This window comes from Arachis stenosperma, chromosome 7, assembly GCF_014773155.1.
Source record: "Arachis stenosperma cultivar V10309 chromosome 7, arast.V10309.gnm1.PFL2, whole genome shotgun sequence".
Lineage (NCBI taxonomy): Eukaryota > Viridiplantae > Streptophyta > Magnoliopsida > Fabales > Fabaceae > Arachis > Arachis stenosperma.
Genome location: NC_080383.1, coordinates 936,042 through 951,489, shown reverse-complemented (window position 1 = coordinate 951,489; position 15,448 = coordinate 936,042). Strand labels below are relative to the sequence as shown.

The 15,448-nt window shown below is 26.5% G+C and overlaps 1 long non-coding RNA gene across 2 annotated transcripts; it reads left to right on the top strand.

Moving 5' to 3' along the window:
- Positions 1–6,455: 6,455 nt before the first annotated feature.
- On the top strand, positions 6,456–10,223 carry LOC130940735 (uncharacterized). Of its 2 annotated transcripts, XR_009070382.1 has the most exons (4): positions 6,456–6,786; positions 6,883–7,107; positions 8,872–9,135; positions 9,699–10,223. It is a non-coding gene; the product is annotated as an uncharacterized LOC130940735 (long non-coding RNA). The 2 variants fall into 2 exon arrangements; XR_009070381.1 differs by lacking the exon at positions 8,872–9,135 and having other exon boundaries at positions 6,483–6,786.
- Positions 10,224–15,448: the final 5,225 nt, after the last annotated feature.

Genomic DNA, 15,448 nt, shown 5'->3' with positions numbered 1-15,448 from the left:
TCAAAAAATATATATATTATTGTTCATGGTACATAATGTTCGGATTCAATTCATCAATATCCTTATTGTTCATGGTACATAGAGTTTGAAACAAACTCTCATGTGCTTTAGTTTTTTGCGGTGAACGATAATCCATGTTGCTAAACTTCATTCCCATTATAATTTTTCATTTTTGTAATAGGATCCCGCTAGGGAGATAATGGACTATTTGTACAATGTGTACAATGGCTATTGAATTATGAAATGAACATCTCCTATACTATTTAGAATAACCATCCGAGTACAAAGGATACACCAAGGATCGAACTTTTGACCTTTCGGATCTAGCGCTTTAATACCATGTCATGATACCACTCATCCCAAAAGTTTCAGCTGATGGGAAAATGTAACACTAATAATTATATCTCTAATACTCTATAAACCTCCATTGTACACATTGTATAAATATCTCATTAGCTCCTCATACTTTCCCTTTGTAATATTTGCATTTACAATTGGAAAAGTATAAGGAGCCAATGGAATATTTGTACAATGTGTACAATAGAGATTTATGGAGTATTAGAGATATAATCATTAGTGTTATCTTTTTTCATTAGTTGAAATTTTTGGGATGAATGGTATCATGACATAATATTAGAGCGCTAAATCTGAAAGATCAAGAGTTCGATCCTCGGTGAACACCAAAATCAATTTAACCTTTTAGAAATATGTTTATTATTCCTAATATTCGGATCTAAATAGAATTCTTTTTCTATCATTTAACAGGCATGTTCCATCCGTATATTCAGTATAAAAAATTTACTTATACTTTTCCAGTAATCTATACAGGTTCATAACCACTTTGCTGCACTGTTAAAACGTTAAACAAGGATCAACTGTGTTTCAGCATCATGAAATTTACCTTTTTAATGGGTTTTTGTGTTTTAATTAGTAGACCAACTTCAAAGCTCTTCTTTTGTATATATATGTTGCCCTTGCCCTCTTTATAAACAGAAAACATCAAAACAGATTATATTTTAATTTAGTATATTAAATTGTTTTAAAATCTGTATGAGTGTATTTAATATTTTGTGTCAAAATGACACGGATAATGTTTTTTCCATTATTATATATGCTTCTAATTTATTTTTTTTATTAACACCATAAATTTTCAAAGAGACATTAATATTTTTTAAACTAAGCGACAGTATGTTAAGAAAGTGAATTTTACATTGAAAAAGTCTCAATGAGGTTTAATGTTTAAAAATTAAAAATGATCCTAACTACTTAAATCATTTCATTTTTTGTTTTTCACTTAATAACTATATTCATAAAAAGACCAAACATGATTATTTAGATTTATCAATTTTTAAGATTTATATTTTGATTTATCAATTTTTATTATTAATTATTTTATTTTTAGTCCAAAAAATCTTATACATTTATGATTTTTTTGAACAAAATCTACTGTAAAATGAAGATTTTGAAAACAAAAAAATTTTGCATTGATTTAAGAAATTTAATGTTATTTAAATTAATATTAGTTAAAAGCATTCATTTATAATCTATTAGTTTGGATAATTTAATTGTTTGTTATTTTAAATTTTTTAATTTATTTATTGAGTCAATTTTATTCATAATTGATAAACTTTTGTTAAGACACGGTTTTTATTTATAGCCAAATAAACAACTTATGAGTCGTAGTCTTGTTTTTTTTTTTTTAGCTGAAATTTATTGTTTCAAAAAATATTATGTCAATATATACAACAAAATAATTTTAAAAATAATTAAAAGTAGACATATATACGATTACGATTTTAGTTAGTAACAGACAGGATTATCTTTTTCTATATTTGTGATTTGTGACTCAAATATCGTTTTAAAATAACAAAAAAAAATTAAATTCAACCTTAATCTGAAAATTCAAAAAATAAAAAAAATGAAAACCAAATATCCAGAAAACAAGTAATAGATTATGATCCTAGTACAAACACAACTCAAGAGATCATGATTTTCTAGAAATTTTTCGTTTCTTGGCACAACGAAAATACTGCGCTTGAAAAAATGGAGTAAATGAATGACTCGTTCTTCCCTGAAACCCCAATTTTCGCCCACAATGATTCCCAGTAATGAATGTCTTGTACCTTGTGTTGAACCCATTAACATAGCATGTTGAAAAGGAAATTTTAAATGTATTTACCAAGGCTCTTACTTGATTTGATACCGATCTTACTATGCCACTCCGTCACCACTTGCTATGCCGGCGCGTCTTCCTTTACGCTCTGCTCGATTTGAGGAAGGAAGAGGAAGAGCCAGCGAAAGAATTGGAGTACCCAGCCCATCACTAAAGAGCATCGGAAGTAGGGGGTGGCTGAACATCACAGCGGCGAAGAAGGGGTACCAAAAGCATATTCTTTTGGTCCGCTTCCACCACCACTGATGGTGCTCAGCCACCTGCCACCTCCGATGCTAAGCCACCCACCACCTCCGACGATGCACTCTATGTGTGGGTGTATTTATAAAGAAAAGTGTTACACCCCCAAAAAACTTGATTAAGTCATGAATTTAATAACTTGATGGGGAATGCAATGCGTGTACGATAATGGATGGGTTTCATTGTGGTGATGATTATAGCATATGAAGTTATCAATTTGAATGAAAGGGAAAGCTTCAAGCTTCTATACATCATTATCTTTCTACCACTTCTAGCTTCTATTTATGTTGCTGTATATCTAAACGTACAAGGTGTACAATGGATTATTGAGTTACAAAATGAATATCACCTATATTATTCAGAATAATAGTAGGGATAATAAATATCCATTGTACACATTGTATAAATATTTCATTACCTCCCTATACTTTCTCTTTTTTTCTCTCTTTTCTTTGGTAAATTTATTTTCTAGTTTTCTTCGTTAAAAAATAAAGAGTGACAACTAAGGGAAAAGAAAAAAGTGGTCTGGGTTCATTTAAATTTTTTCACTTCTTCAAATATGGATTAACAAGTGACAACTAATGGAAAAGGAACCAATAATGATAAGATTACAAATTTACTCTCTACTTAACAAAGAAATAAAAATGTCTGATTTCATTCTCTTTCAAAAATCAAAAACCGTATCTAGCCAATAATAGAGAAGGATAATTTTTAAAAAATATTAATTGTTCACAAAGATAATATGTTAAAATTTTGTTAACTTTTAATTTGGATGAAATTTTTTAAAAAAATTATTTAAACACATTAATAAATTATAATTTATATATAATATAAGTAAAGATATTACTGTAATTTTATTTTAGTATAATTTTTTTATTTAACCAATTTATTTATTTATTTATTTATTTATTTCATTTAAACAATATACAATAAAATCTATTTTTAAATTTTTTTTTATCTTTTTTTATTTTTTTTTATTTTTTTATCTTATATCCAAATAATGTGTTAGTTCTGGTTCGGTACTTCTGTTAATGGGTTTGAAGAATACTACTATGTACTAATGTGATGCTCAGAGAGAGAGAGAGCATTGAAGAGTTGTTCCCTTGTTGGCATGTCCAATTTGTAGTACCATGTAAGGATAAAATTTGGCCCAACCAGAAAAGTTAAGGATTCAATTTTTTTCAATTTTTTGCAATTTCATCAATTGCTGATTGAAACTTTCACCATTATGGAGGTGACTCTCTTTTGCACTCCAAAGATATTTTTAGTGAATAAAAATTTAACATTTTACTTATTTATTACCACAAAAGGAAAAAGAAAATGAAAATGATAATCATGTTGTAAAATAAGGAAACTATGTTAATAAACTAATAAAGCATGGCTTAATTTAATAAATTTTCAGCAAGAATAATAATAGAATATTCCTCTCCCCTCATTCATCTTCAGAAGTGTTTTTTTTCTTTTTTTTTTCTTTTAAGAGCAACTTAATTGTATTTATTTTAATTATTGTAGTAAACAAGAACAAATATATTAGTATTTAATTAAATTTATTTCTTAGATGATATTATAAATTAATAAGACATTATGCAATTAATAAGACATTATGAACATATAGAAATTAAACAAACATGCTATTTAAATACATGCAATATAAATACGTGTATTTGTCAATTAAATTTTTTTAGTTAATGAGTTCGATTTTCGGATGAATTAAGAGAATATTAACAAAAGAAAATGCAATTTTTTTAAAAAATGCTAAATTAATGTGTTTTTTTACATGATAAATAAAAAAAATCAAATATAATTATTATGTTTTTTCACATAATAATAAAAAATTTTATCTTATTATATCTAAATATAATTATTAGATAAAAAGAATATTTTTACGTGAGATATTTAAACATAAAATTATTTTTATTTTTTTATTTTTTTTTTTTAAAATCACTTAAAATTTTCTTTTTATATAAAAATTCACCCAAGTCAATATTGTCAAATAAACCTTGATGAAAATCTTTACAGATTACATACTACAAAATATTCTTTGAGCAAGAAAAAAATTTTGAAACGCATTTTTATGAGTATTTTTTCGGTTACCCGTATCAACTTTAATTTTGAAAAATAAATCTTGGCAATGCATCAGTGTGTATAAATAAGTTAAAAAATATATAGACATGAAGTCATGAACAGAGTTTTAGTGGCTAGTCCTCCTAAGACGTAATGGAAAATTGATGAAAAAACTCAAACCAAATTTGATTATATTAGGAATCAAACCAACCAATTCTTCCTCTTTTTTTTTTTTTCGGAAAAGTAATTAGATTTTGATATAAAAATAACAGATAAATACAGAAAAAATAAAAAATAATAAAGAAAATGTAGATAATGCCCTCTTGGAGATACCATCCGAGGAATTAATTAACATGTGGAGAAGAAAATGCACTTTCTCACTCTCACATCATGTATTCCCCAAAAGTTGTAATATCCTCTTTTGACCTTAGTTAAGCGCGTTGCCCTCTAAAATATTGCTGCTAAATATTTTAGGGTAATATTAGGTAGATAAAAAAAAAAGTCAAAATTTATTTTATTTAATATTTTATTAATTATTATAATAATTAATAAATATTAAATAAAGTAAATTATAACTATTTTTAGTTGATTTTTTTTTGCTATCAAACATTTTCGATATTTTAATGTATACGTATATTTCTTACAGATGATGATGCTTTCTATGTTTCCATGTTTAGATATATCTTAAACACACGACAGCGACACATTTTTATTTTACCGTTTTCAAAATTACATTAATAAAAACAAATTTCATATCACATGGTCAATTTAATGATTCATTACCGTAAAGGCGTAAACACCAAACTAATTTGATTATGAGTTTTCAGAGATATATTTTTCAATAATATTAATCTCCTCTTAATTATCAGGCTAATTTTTTTGGATATGCAGATTCTGTGTGTGTTATATATGGGTATAAAAGTGAGTAATTTTAAATATGAATATGGGATAATTTTTTTTGAATTATAGAGTGAAAAAATTAGACTGTACAATTTTTTTATTAAAAAAATTTTGAACACAAATCGGACCATTCGATTTGTGTGGGAGAAAAAATCAGAGAATCTGATTTATATTTTTAAATTTTTTTTATTTTGAAAACAAAAATCGAATGGTCCGATTTTAATATTAATTTTTTTTAATTGTTTAAAATACAAATCGGTCGGTCCGATTTGTGTAATGCAATTTTTTTTAATTTTTTAAATACAAATCGAACAGTCCAATTTACTCTTAACATCACAACGCATAAAACACTTATACACTTTATAACTGTGTTCTCTACACCTTTTTTTTCCATATCTAAATTAAAAAATGTATTGGAGATCCATGTGTGGCCTCTATATACAACTGTTACATGATATTACATAACTTAAAAATTTTTCATTTAATTTATATTACGTATACAGATATATTAAAATATTTTAATTTTATCCCTATAAATAAATAATGAATCCATAATGGACAATAAAACAAACTAACTCAAATATGATATTAAACTACACCTATTCCATTTTACCATAACTTACCTTAATTTTTCTCTCATCAAAACCATTATTACCGAAAATGAATTTCTTCCATAATTACCAAAAAAATGACTAAGCCCATTTTTAACACATCTACACAAAGTAACCTAGTCTGAATAAGCTTTTAACTTGGCTCATAAAGACAATGCAAAAATCATCAATACTTCTCAAGTATACAACCAGTCTCAACCCCACCATGAGCTCATGTAACAAAAATGCTAGTTGAAAAGAGATTTACTTATGTTAGTTTATCACAACTTTTACTCTTTAAGTCTTTTCTAATATAAATTGGTTAAACATTATAAATTAGTTAAACATTAGAGGACAAGACTGTAATTTTATCTTTTATTATATGAGTAAAGAGAAAGACAAGATGCTATTTCACTATACTCTTTTTTTTTTATCAAAGGAAGAATTTTATTGATTTGTGAAAATAGACGGTCTAAAATAGGACAACACTAGAAGAAGATAGTTCCACCAATTACATTGATTAACATGAAATAAAGATAACTTTGAGAAAGAAATAAACAATTAGACAATGACAATAGGGAAGAGGGATTCAGCAACGAGGGTTCCTGCTGGAGAAGAATTCCTCCAAGAGCTTCCTCGCCCCTTCAACAACTTCAACACATGGGATCGTTCTATGTTCGAAGACTTGCAAGTTACGCGCCAACCAGATCTTCCATAAGGTGATTGCAGCAAGGCTCCGTCTTTGTTTTTCTTGGGTTCCACCACCGCTTTGCATTACTATCTCCCTCCACCATTTCCATAACACTGTAGTATTTTCAGGTAAGCCAAAATTATCAGTTTTCCTCTATACTTGCTCAGCCTGAGGGCAACGAATTAAACAATGAATAATCGATTCTGGTTCATTTATGCATCTAGGACACTGGGAATTCACATTCGAAAACCTGGACTGCAGCTTGAGTTTAACTGGGAGTCCTCCATGAATAGCTTTCCACAGAAATACCTTCACCTTTGCTGGAGAATGTAAGGACCAGATCGATTGCCACACATCTTTTTGCTTGAAGACTTCCGGGAGGAACTTTATTGGAACTCTATTGGCGAATGAAAAAATTGGAATGCAATTCGGTATCCTGAGTTCACTTTGTAAGTATCACTTCTGTCTTTTGTCCAAATCAGTTTATCTTGTTGCTCTGTTCTTTGGGTCTGGATTATCTGCTGAGCTATAGTGGGGGAAAACTATCGTTGATGAGCTGTGTATTCCAATTTCCGTCTAAAAGCAGCAATTGGTTCACCCAGTATAAGTTGTGGTTGGGATTAATTAATTGGAATCTCTGAATTTTTTCTTTGTTATCACCCCAAGGCTCTTCAAAGATAGGAATCATACTGTCACTCCCCACTTGCCATTTAACACCCTTTTCAATAACTTTTCTGCCTTCTAGCATACTTCTCCAGGCCCAAAAAGGATTGTTATCTGGTAGGGCTTTTAAGAAATTGAAGAAAAGAAAATATCTACTTTTAAATACCTTGTAAACTAAAGAGTTTGTCTTAGAGAGTAACCGCCAGTCTTGTTTACCTAGCATAGCCTTATTTCACTATACTCTTCAAACAATACAAAATTTTCGCTTTCATCTTATCATTTATTGTATTTTAAAAATTTTTTTATAATAATAAAAAGATAAAAAAATAACTAAAATTTATTTTATTTAATATTTATTAATTACCACAATAATTAATAAATATTAAATAAGTTATAATTATTTTTTATTATTTTTTTGTTATTAAATATTTTCGTTTGTTTTTTTAGGAGAATATATATATATATGTGGAAGTTCAGTGTACTTAATTAGTGTTAGGAATGTTCATAAATCGGACAAAATTAGATTTAATGTGCATATTAAAAATTAATATATTATTTAAATTATTTTTAGTATATATTTTATATTTTATAATTTTATTTTATTATTTTTTATAAAAAATTATGTTGGTGCCTCCATGTGAGGGGCACGTGATTATTGTGGATTTTTTTTATAGAGTGAATATCCCATCTGGTCCCTGACAATTATCTCGAAAGGACAACGAGGTTCTCAAGAAAAAAAAAACACCCAATCCGGTCTCTGATAATTTTTTTGGGACTGATTAGCCCCTGTGCTAAAAAAAATAACATTGATTTTTTTTGGCACAGTGGTCTCGTTGTCCTTTCGAGGTAATTGTCAGGGGTCGGATTGAGTTTTTTTTATCAGGGGCCGGGTTGAGATTTTTTTTGTCAAGGACCTCGTTGTCTTTCGAGTTAATTGTTAGGGACTGATTTGGGTTTTTCTCTTCTTTATATATAATTCATCACAAATCGTTATGAAAATTTATCAATCTCTTTCATTGTATTCATTTTAAACAGTTATGAAAATTTAAATTAAATTATGAAAACCGTTATCAATTTCTCTCATCATATCCATTTAAAAACAAATTAAATTAAATTATGATCCAATTTAATTGATTTAAATTTAAAAATAAAAATAATTGTTTATTAATTGGTAGGAGATATTAATAAAATAATAGAAAAAGAATTGAAATGGTTATCTCTCACGTGAATAATGAAAAATAACATAAGAGATAACTGTTTTAATTTTTTTGTCAATATCCTATCAACTTTTTTAAATACCAATCAATCAAACATATTTATTTTAATATCTTCTACCAACTTTTTTATGTACTAATTATACGATTAAAGTTTGGATTATTGATAATATTAATATTTTTTATTATTTTCAATTTTTTTAAAAAAATACATATATCTCGTTTACAGAAATAAGAGAGATATTTATTTCAATAAATATTTTTTAAATTATTTATTTTGATAATTATTATAATTAATTTATTTATTTAAATAAAAAATCGTAAACGAGCATAAAGGAGTTTGAAGCGGGAGAAGAAGCACAAACACTTCCATAGTGAGTGATAGAGATTGAGTTCTCCTCCTTCCTCGAGCAGAAGGAGGAAGAAGAAGATTCTAGAGAGAGAGAGAGAGAGAATCGATGTCAGACCTAGACAGGCAAATAGAGCAGCTGAAGAAATGCGAACCTCTCAAAGAGTCCGAAGTGAAAGCTCTCTGCCTCAAAGCCATGGAAATCCTCGTCGAAGAGAGCAACGTTCACCGCGTCGACGCCCCCCGTCACCGTCAGTTCTCAACCCTAAACCTCCCCCCTCTCTCTCGCATAAAAATTTGTTATTATTCACTCAACTCATTGCTCCTTTTCTTCAATTTATAGATTCAACGTTCCATTTGGATTTTTCTATTTTGCTAATTTCAGCTAAAACTGAACAAAACGTTCCTGAAATCTTTTCCATTTCAGTTTTTTGGGGGAAAGAAGAAAAATATTTCAAGTTGGGAGCTTTATCTAGGGCTTAGTATTTATTGGGAATTCGATAGACTTTGTGCTTTTTTTTTCCTTTTTCTGAGTGAAATTTGTTGAATTGCATGAGTAGGTTGAGGTAGGAGCTAGGGGACTGAGATAATTCGTATCAGATTTACAAAGTACTAAATTGTATTGTGCATTTTTTAATCTCAAAGTAATTTTCATAGGTTTTTTAGGAATTAAGTAAATACTGAAGTGCATGGCATACAGTGTTCTCTACTTGATAACAATGGAACTGCGGTTTATGTTCTTGTTGTTTGTTTTTATAGCAAAGCAGATGTATTCAGTATGTTGGTGTTTACTGTCATGTTTTTCATGTTTCAGTTCACTTCCACATCCTCCTCCACCCCTGATGGATCTCAGCCAATGCCTGCCGCCACTGATGGAGCTCAGCCAATACCTGCCGCCGACAATGATGAAGGTCCTCATCAGCCATTACCTGCCACCACTGATGGAGCTCAGGCAATGCCTGGCACCAATGACGGTCCAATGCCTGGGACTACTGATGATGATGGTCCTCGTGAGCCAATGCCTGCCACCACCTTGGTGGTGTGGATGTGGCAGTGGCTGGTAAAAGGTGCATTCCACCACCTCTTAGATAGAGGTTATATTTACTAGTGCTGCTTCTCTATATCTATATCTGTAAATAACAGCACTTTTATAGAATATAAGTAGGTGTTGTCTATAGTGCTTAGTTGTGTTATGGTGCTTAGTTGAGTTCCGTGCTTAAGTGTGGCTATACCAAGTTCACCAGTAAATTGATTAAATTGTATTTTTATCAAAATATGTATGTAAATAACAGCATTTTTATAGAATATAAGTATTGTTTACAATAGAAAGGAATCATCAATGGGAAAAAGCTTCAAGCTTTTATTCTTTACTACCCACAAGTATGATTTAATTCAACTTTTTATTCATCTACAGTATATGTCATATTCATTTGCTTCATCGCTCTGACTTTCGGCTTATTGATATCTCTTAAGATGGTTTTGTAACTTGATTCTTCCAATTCTAGGCTGCCAATTACGCATTACATTAGGTTCGTGATTGTGTCATATGAATTACAGATCCGAAGTTATCTGAAATCTAAATATATAATACAAGGAAGGTACCATAAAACTAGTAGTTTATATACATAGTTTATATTACCTCGTTCTCATCATCAAATAAAGTTGATTTGCTCTCCTACTACTTAATTAAGCATATACGGATATACCTAACACCTAATTTTATATACAGCACATATATGCGCATATATACTATACACTTTATTTTTTCATACAAAACATAGATTCTTATTATTACTTTATTAGTCCTATGGATTAAAAGATGATTGAAACAGAATAACCAATTTTAAATTGCGGTGAATATAATTTCTAGTTACAAGTGATATCCCACGTTTACAAAGGTAATTCATGTACTTCGTTCAAAAAATAATATATAATGGATATGAAAATTTCTTGCATGGTCTAAGAAAAACAATTATTTTTCCTATATATTACTTATTTTGCTTCATCTTAGTTTTTCTTTTATATATTAATATATATATATATATATATATATATATATATATTAAATCTAAATTTAAAAATAATATAGTTAATCTATATTGCTAATAACCTGAAAAGTAATTGAAGTATCGAACGAGAACCTACAAATTGAGTTGTTTTCCAAACACCTAAAATTATAGTAAATACATCTTAATATATCTTACATCTTACATAATTATAACACCACCTAAAATACAATTAAGATAATATATATATGAAGGAATGCTTCTTATAAAGAGTTGATAGATTTTAAAAGTTTGGTAACCAAACTTAGGAACCAAAATCAACCAAAACTTTCTATTTTTAACTTTATTTAATTAGATGAACTAAATTTAATTAGTATTCTTTCACGCGCCTAGCAATATTTATTGTAAACATTAATTATGTATATTAAATAGCATATTATAAATACATATCTTATCAATTTATATTCTTATTAAATGAATATATATAATTTATATTTATGGTTTTTAATTTATATTATAATAACAAAAGTATATCTTTTATTTATTATGTAACATCTATATATTTATACACTTAATTTTTATAATTAATATATTTTTATAATTAATATATTTTTATAATTAATATTATGCAATTTTAAACTATATTTTATTATATATTTCAAATTATTTCATATATGCACTAATAAATTATGATGCATGTTTTAATTTTTTTTGAAGATATTATACATTTAAATTAACGTATAATTTTTTAAATCATTGATAATTTAAAAATTTGTTTCATATTTTTCAAAGTGAAATTTATTTATTTTGATTTACATATACTATAATTAGATTTGAAAAAAGAATATCAAATACTTAAATTAATTTATTCAATTAGCAAATTTACTCATAAGTCATAACATCCATAAGTTCATACACATAACATTTATAGTTAGGTAAGATACACATAACATCCAAAATTTCATATTAATAACATCCATAATTTCATACTCATAACATCCATAATTTCATATATATAATATCCATAATTAATAAATTTTTATAATTAATATTACTAAATTTTAAACTGTGTTTTGTTTTATATTTCAAATTATCTTATATATACACCAAAGAGTCATAATTTTAATATTTTTTATTTACTATTTATACGTATTCTTATCTATTGATTTTAATATGACGAGTTAATAATTATTTTTAAAATTTTATTTCTTAATTTTTGTTTATATTTTATATTTTATTTTTTATTTTATAATAATCTATATGTAAAATATGAGTTGTATAACAGAAGTTGTTAAATTCTATAATTTAATATCCATATTTTTATACGTATAATATTTATATTTTATATACATGATATCTATAATCAATAAATTGGTGCTAATTTATTATTATTTATTATTTCATTTTGCAGGTTATAAACTAACAATTTTGGATGTTAATAATTTTGAATAAATAAAAACCGATCAAATTTAAGAAGTTTTTATTTTTTTTAAAATGTGTTGAGGTGATTTGAGATTTTTTAAAAATTAAAGATATAAGAATTTGAGATTTTTATTTGGGAGAAAAAAATTATAGGATTATAAATACATATAATAATAATGAGAGAGAAATTTTTGGAATTTGATTCATATTAAATTTAGAATTAACTTTTAGTATAATTAAATGAGGAAAGATAATTAATTATAAACAGAAATTAATTATATCAATTAAATTAGGAGAGTGATTTACACTCTCTTATAAACGCAAATGTTATTAATCATATATCTTTATTTATTATCTATAATATTTTGGCTACATAGCATTACCCTCGATAAAAAGGTGAGTGAACCTTCTTCAACTAACAACTGTAAACATTTAAGACACATCATCGGGACAAGTGTTTGCTTTAAATAAATACAAAATTATTTAATTGTAATTTCACCCTTTTTTTTGTGCTTTTGATTATAATTTTTTTTATTTCTAATAAAAAAGTGATCAATCAAAATTTAATTAATCATATCCTTATACATTTAAATACCAGAAACTTTTACTTAACTAATATTATTAAATCTACCAAATTCGTAATTATAGTTTATATATTATAATTTTCCTTAGTCATTGATTTGTATTGATGACTTTTGTTATAGTGTTGCACATGATTTATTAACTAATTAATACTAATACTAATATAAAACCTTTAAAATCTTAAAAATTTATCATAATTGTAATTTATGATATTAGATAAAAATTTTAGAAATATAAAATAAAATAAAATAAAATAAAAAGTTAAAAACACTAATGGTCCCCTCTGACTCTGATAAGAATCTCCTTTCTAATAGCTATTTCTAACTCACAAATGAAAAATGAAATGCCCTTTTTCACCACTAAAGCTTTTCACAATCACCAAAAGGTAAATTAAGTAACATTTAAAACAAAGTATAGTTTAATTTTTATTCATTAATTATATAAAAAATTCATTATGATAAACATTTTATATTAATCAGCATTTAATTAAATTTTGTTTAGGTGATATTTTAAATAAAAAGGAGACATTATGCAATTAAATCTAGAAATATATAAACCGTTAAATGTAGTGAAAAAATCTAATTCCATGTGTGGGTGTATGAGAGACAGAGAGAGGGTATCTATAAAGAGAAGTGTTAACAAAAATAAAACAAAATTAGAATATTCTATCTACCCCTCCCCCCAAAGTTAAAAAAAAAACTTTAATTTGACGAGATTCAATATGTGAGACTAGTTTGGAGATTACAATCTTTCATGCTTTTATTTATAAAGCCATTTTCTATCACCATATCCCCTTCAAACACCTATTATAAAAGAAAAATATTATTTGTATACTAAAATTAGTCACTAAAATCAATCATTAATGTATTATATATAAATACATCTGTGGTTTAATTTATTTTTATAGTGTATTTATATTTCAACATGTATTTTATACTAGTGACTAACTTTAGTGGTTGATTTTGGTGTACACTAACATAACCATTATAAAATAATACTAATACATACATAACAAATATTTTGTGATGAAGTTTCAAATTTTGTTGAATATATCAAAACTTGTCACAGGAATAATAATAATGTTCACAAGAAGAGGGTTGCAACACATGTCTTGCATATAAAAATATGAGTTAGAGAAAAGGTTGCTATCAAAACTTTAATAGATATTAATGATGATCGCAGAAGAGTGTTCAACAACGTGTGCATAAAGAAGAAAGAATTGTTTCGTTTTTCAACCCTTATACTTAGAATAGAAAGACAATTTATGTAAGGTAGCAGGGAAAAACGTGCAAAATAATGCAAATAATTATGTTCTACCAATTAATAAGATTATTAAAGTATTGACATAAAAAGCAATACACCCATGTGTTTTGAAATAACTTTTTATTAAAAATATAAATTAATAAAAAAGTATATACTATAGTGCCTATATATATTTGCCTAACTTATTAAAATGAGATAAAATTTAATATTTAAATTAAAAAATATAAAAATAAATAATTTTTTAATATTTAAAACTTACCAAAAAAAATAACTTTGACAATTTCGGCACCAGAGTTACACGCATCACAGAATTGGCCAATAAAAAATATGAATAGTTGTATTTAGTAGTATTTATTTATAGATTTACAGATAGATTGATATTTTATTCATACTAAAATATTAATTAAATTTTCATTATTTTTAATGTTTTTTAAGTTTTTTTAAGTTATTTCCAATTTTCCATAATGGGGAATGCAATGCGTGATCGATCGAACTCAATGGATGGGTTTCATTGTGGTGATGATTATCAATTTGAACGAAAGGGAAACTTCAAGCTTCTATAGATCATTATCTTTCTACCACTTTTAGGTTCTATTTATGTTGCTATAATTTTTCTTCTCTCTTTTCTTTGATAATTTTATTTTATATTTTTCTTCAGTAAAAACTAAAGAGTACAAGTCAACAAGTTATGCTTACATCATCAACACATTTTTTTAAGCACCATAACTGATAAAGCGGGTTTGAGAAACAGAGAAAATACTAATAAAATTATATTTATCCATAAATAGTAGCTATAACTTTGCAAATATAGCATTTTGTAAATTACTATTTTCTCATTAAACCAAAATTCTTCATCATCACCCTATAATGATTCTTAATTAACCGTAAATGCAAGAAATCCAAAGATCTGAACTACAAGGCCATTATGTGTGTTTGATCACCACCTAATTAAGATTAACTTAATACATATAATAATAAACAATAATATAAAAATCAGGTTAATATAATAATATCCTTGCAATGATGGTCATATCAATTAGGCTTTTGATAGTAGTTTTTAATCAAATTGCCACCTTGTTTACAGCCCGTTTGAGAAGTAGTAGAAGCTATTTTTTTTTTTAATTTTTGAATTATGAAAAGTCACGATCTATGTGTTTGGCATTATTTTAAAAAAAGCTTTTAATTTTTTGAAAAGTTAATTTGCAGCTTTTTGAAGAAATAGAAATATATGACTTCTTGCTTTTCGAGAAGTCATTCTACCACTTAATTAAAAAAAGTTAATTTTAAAACA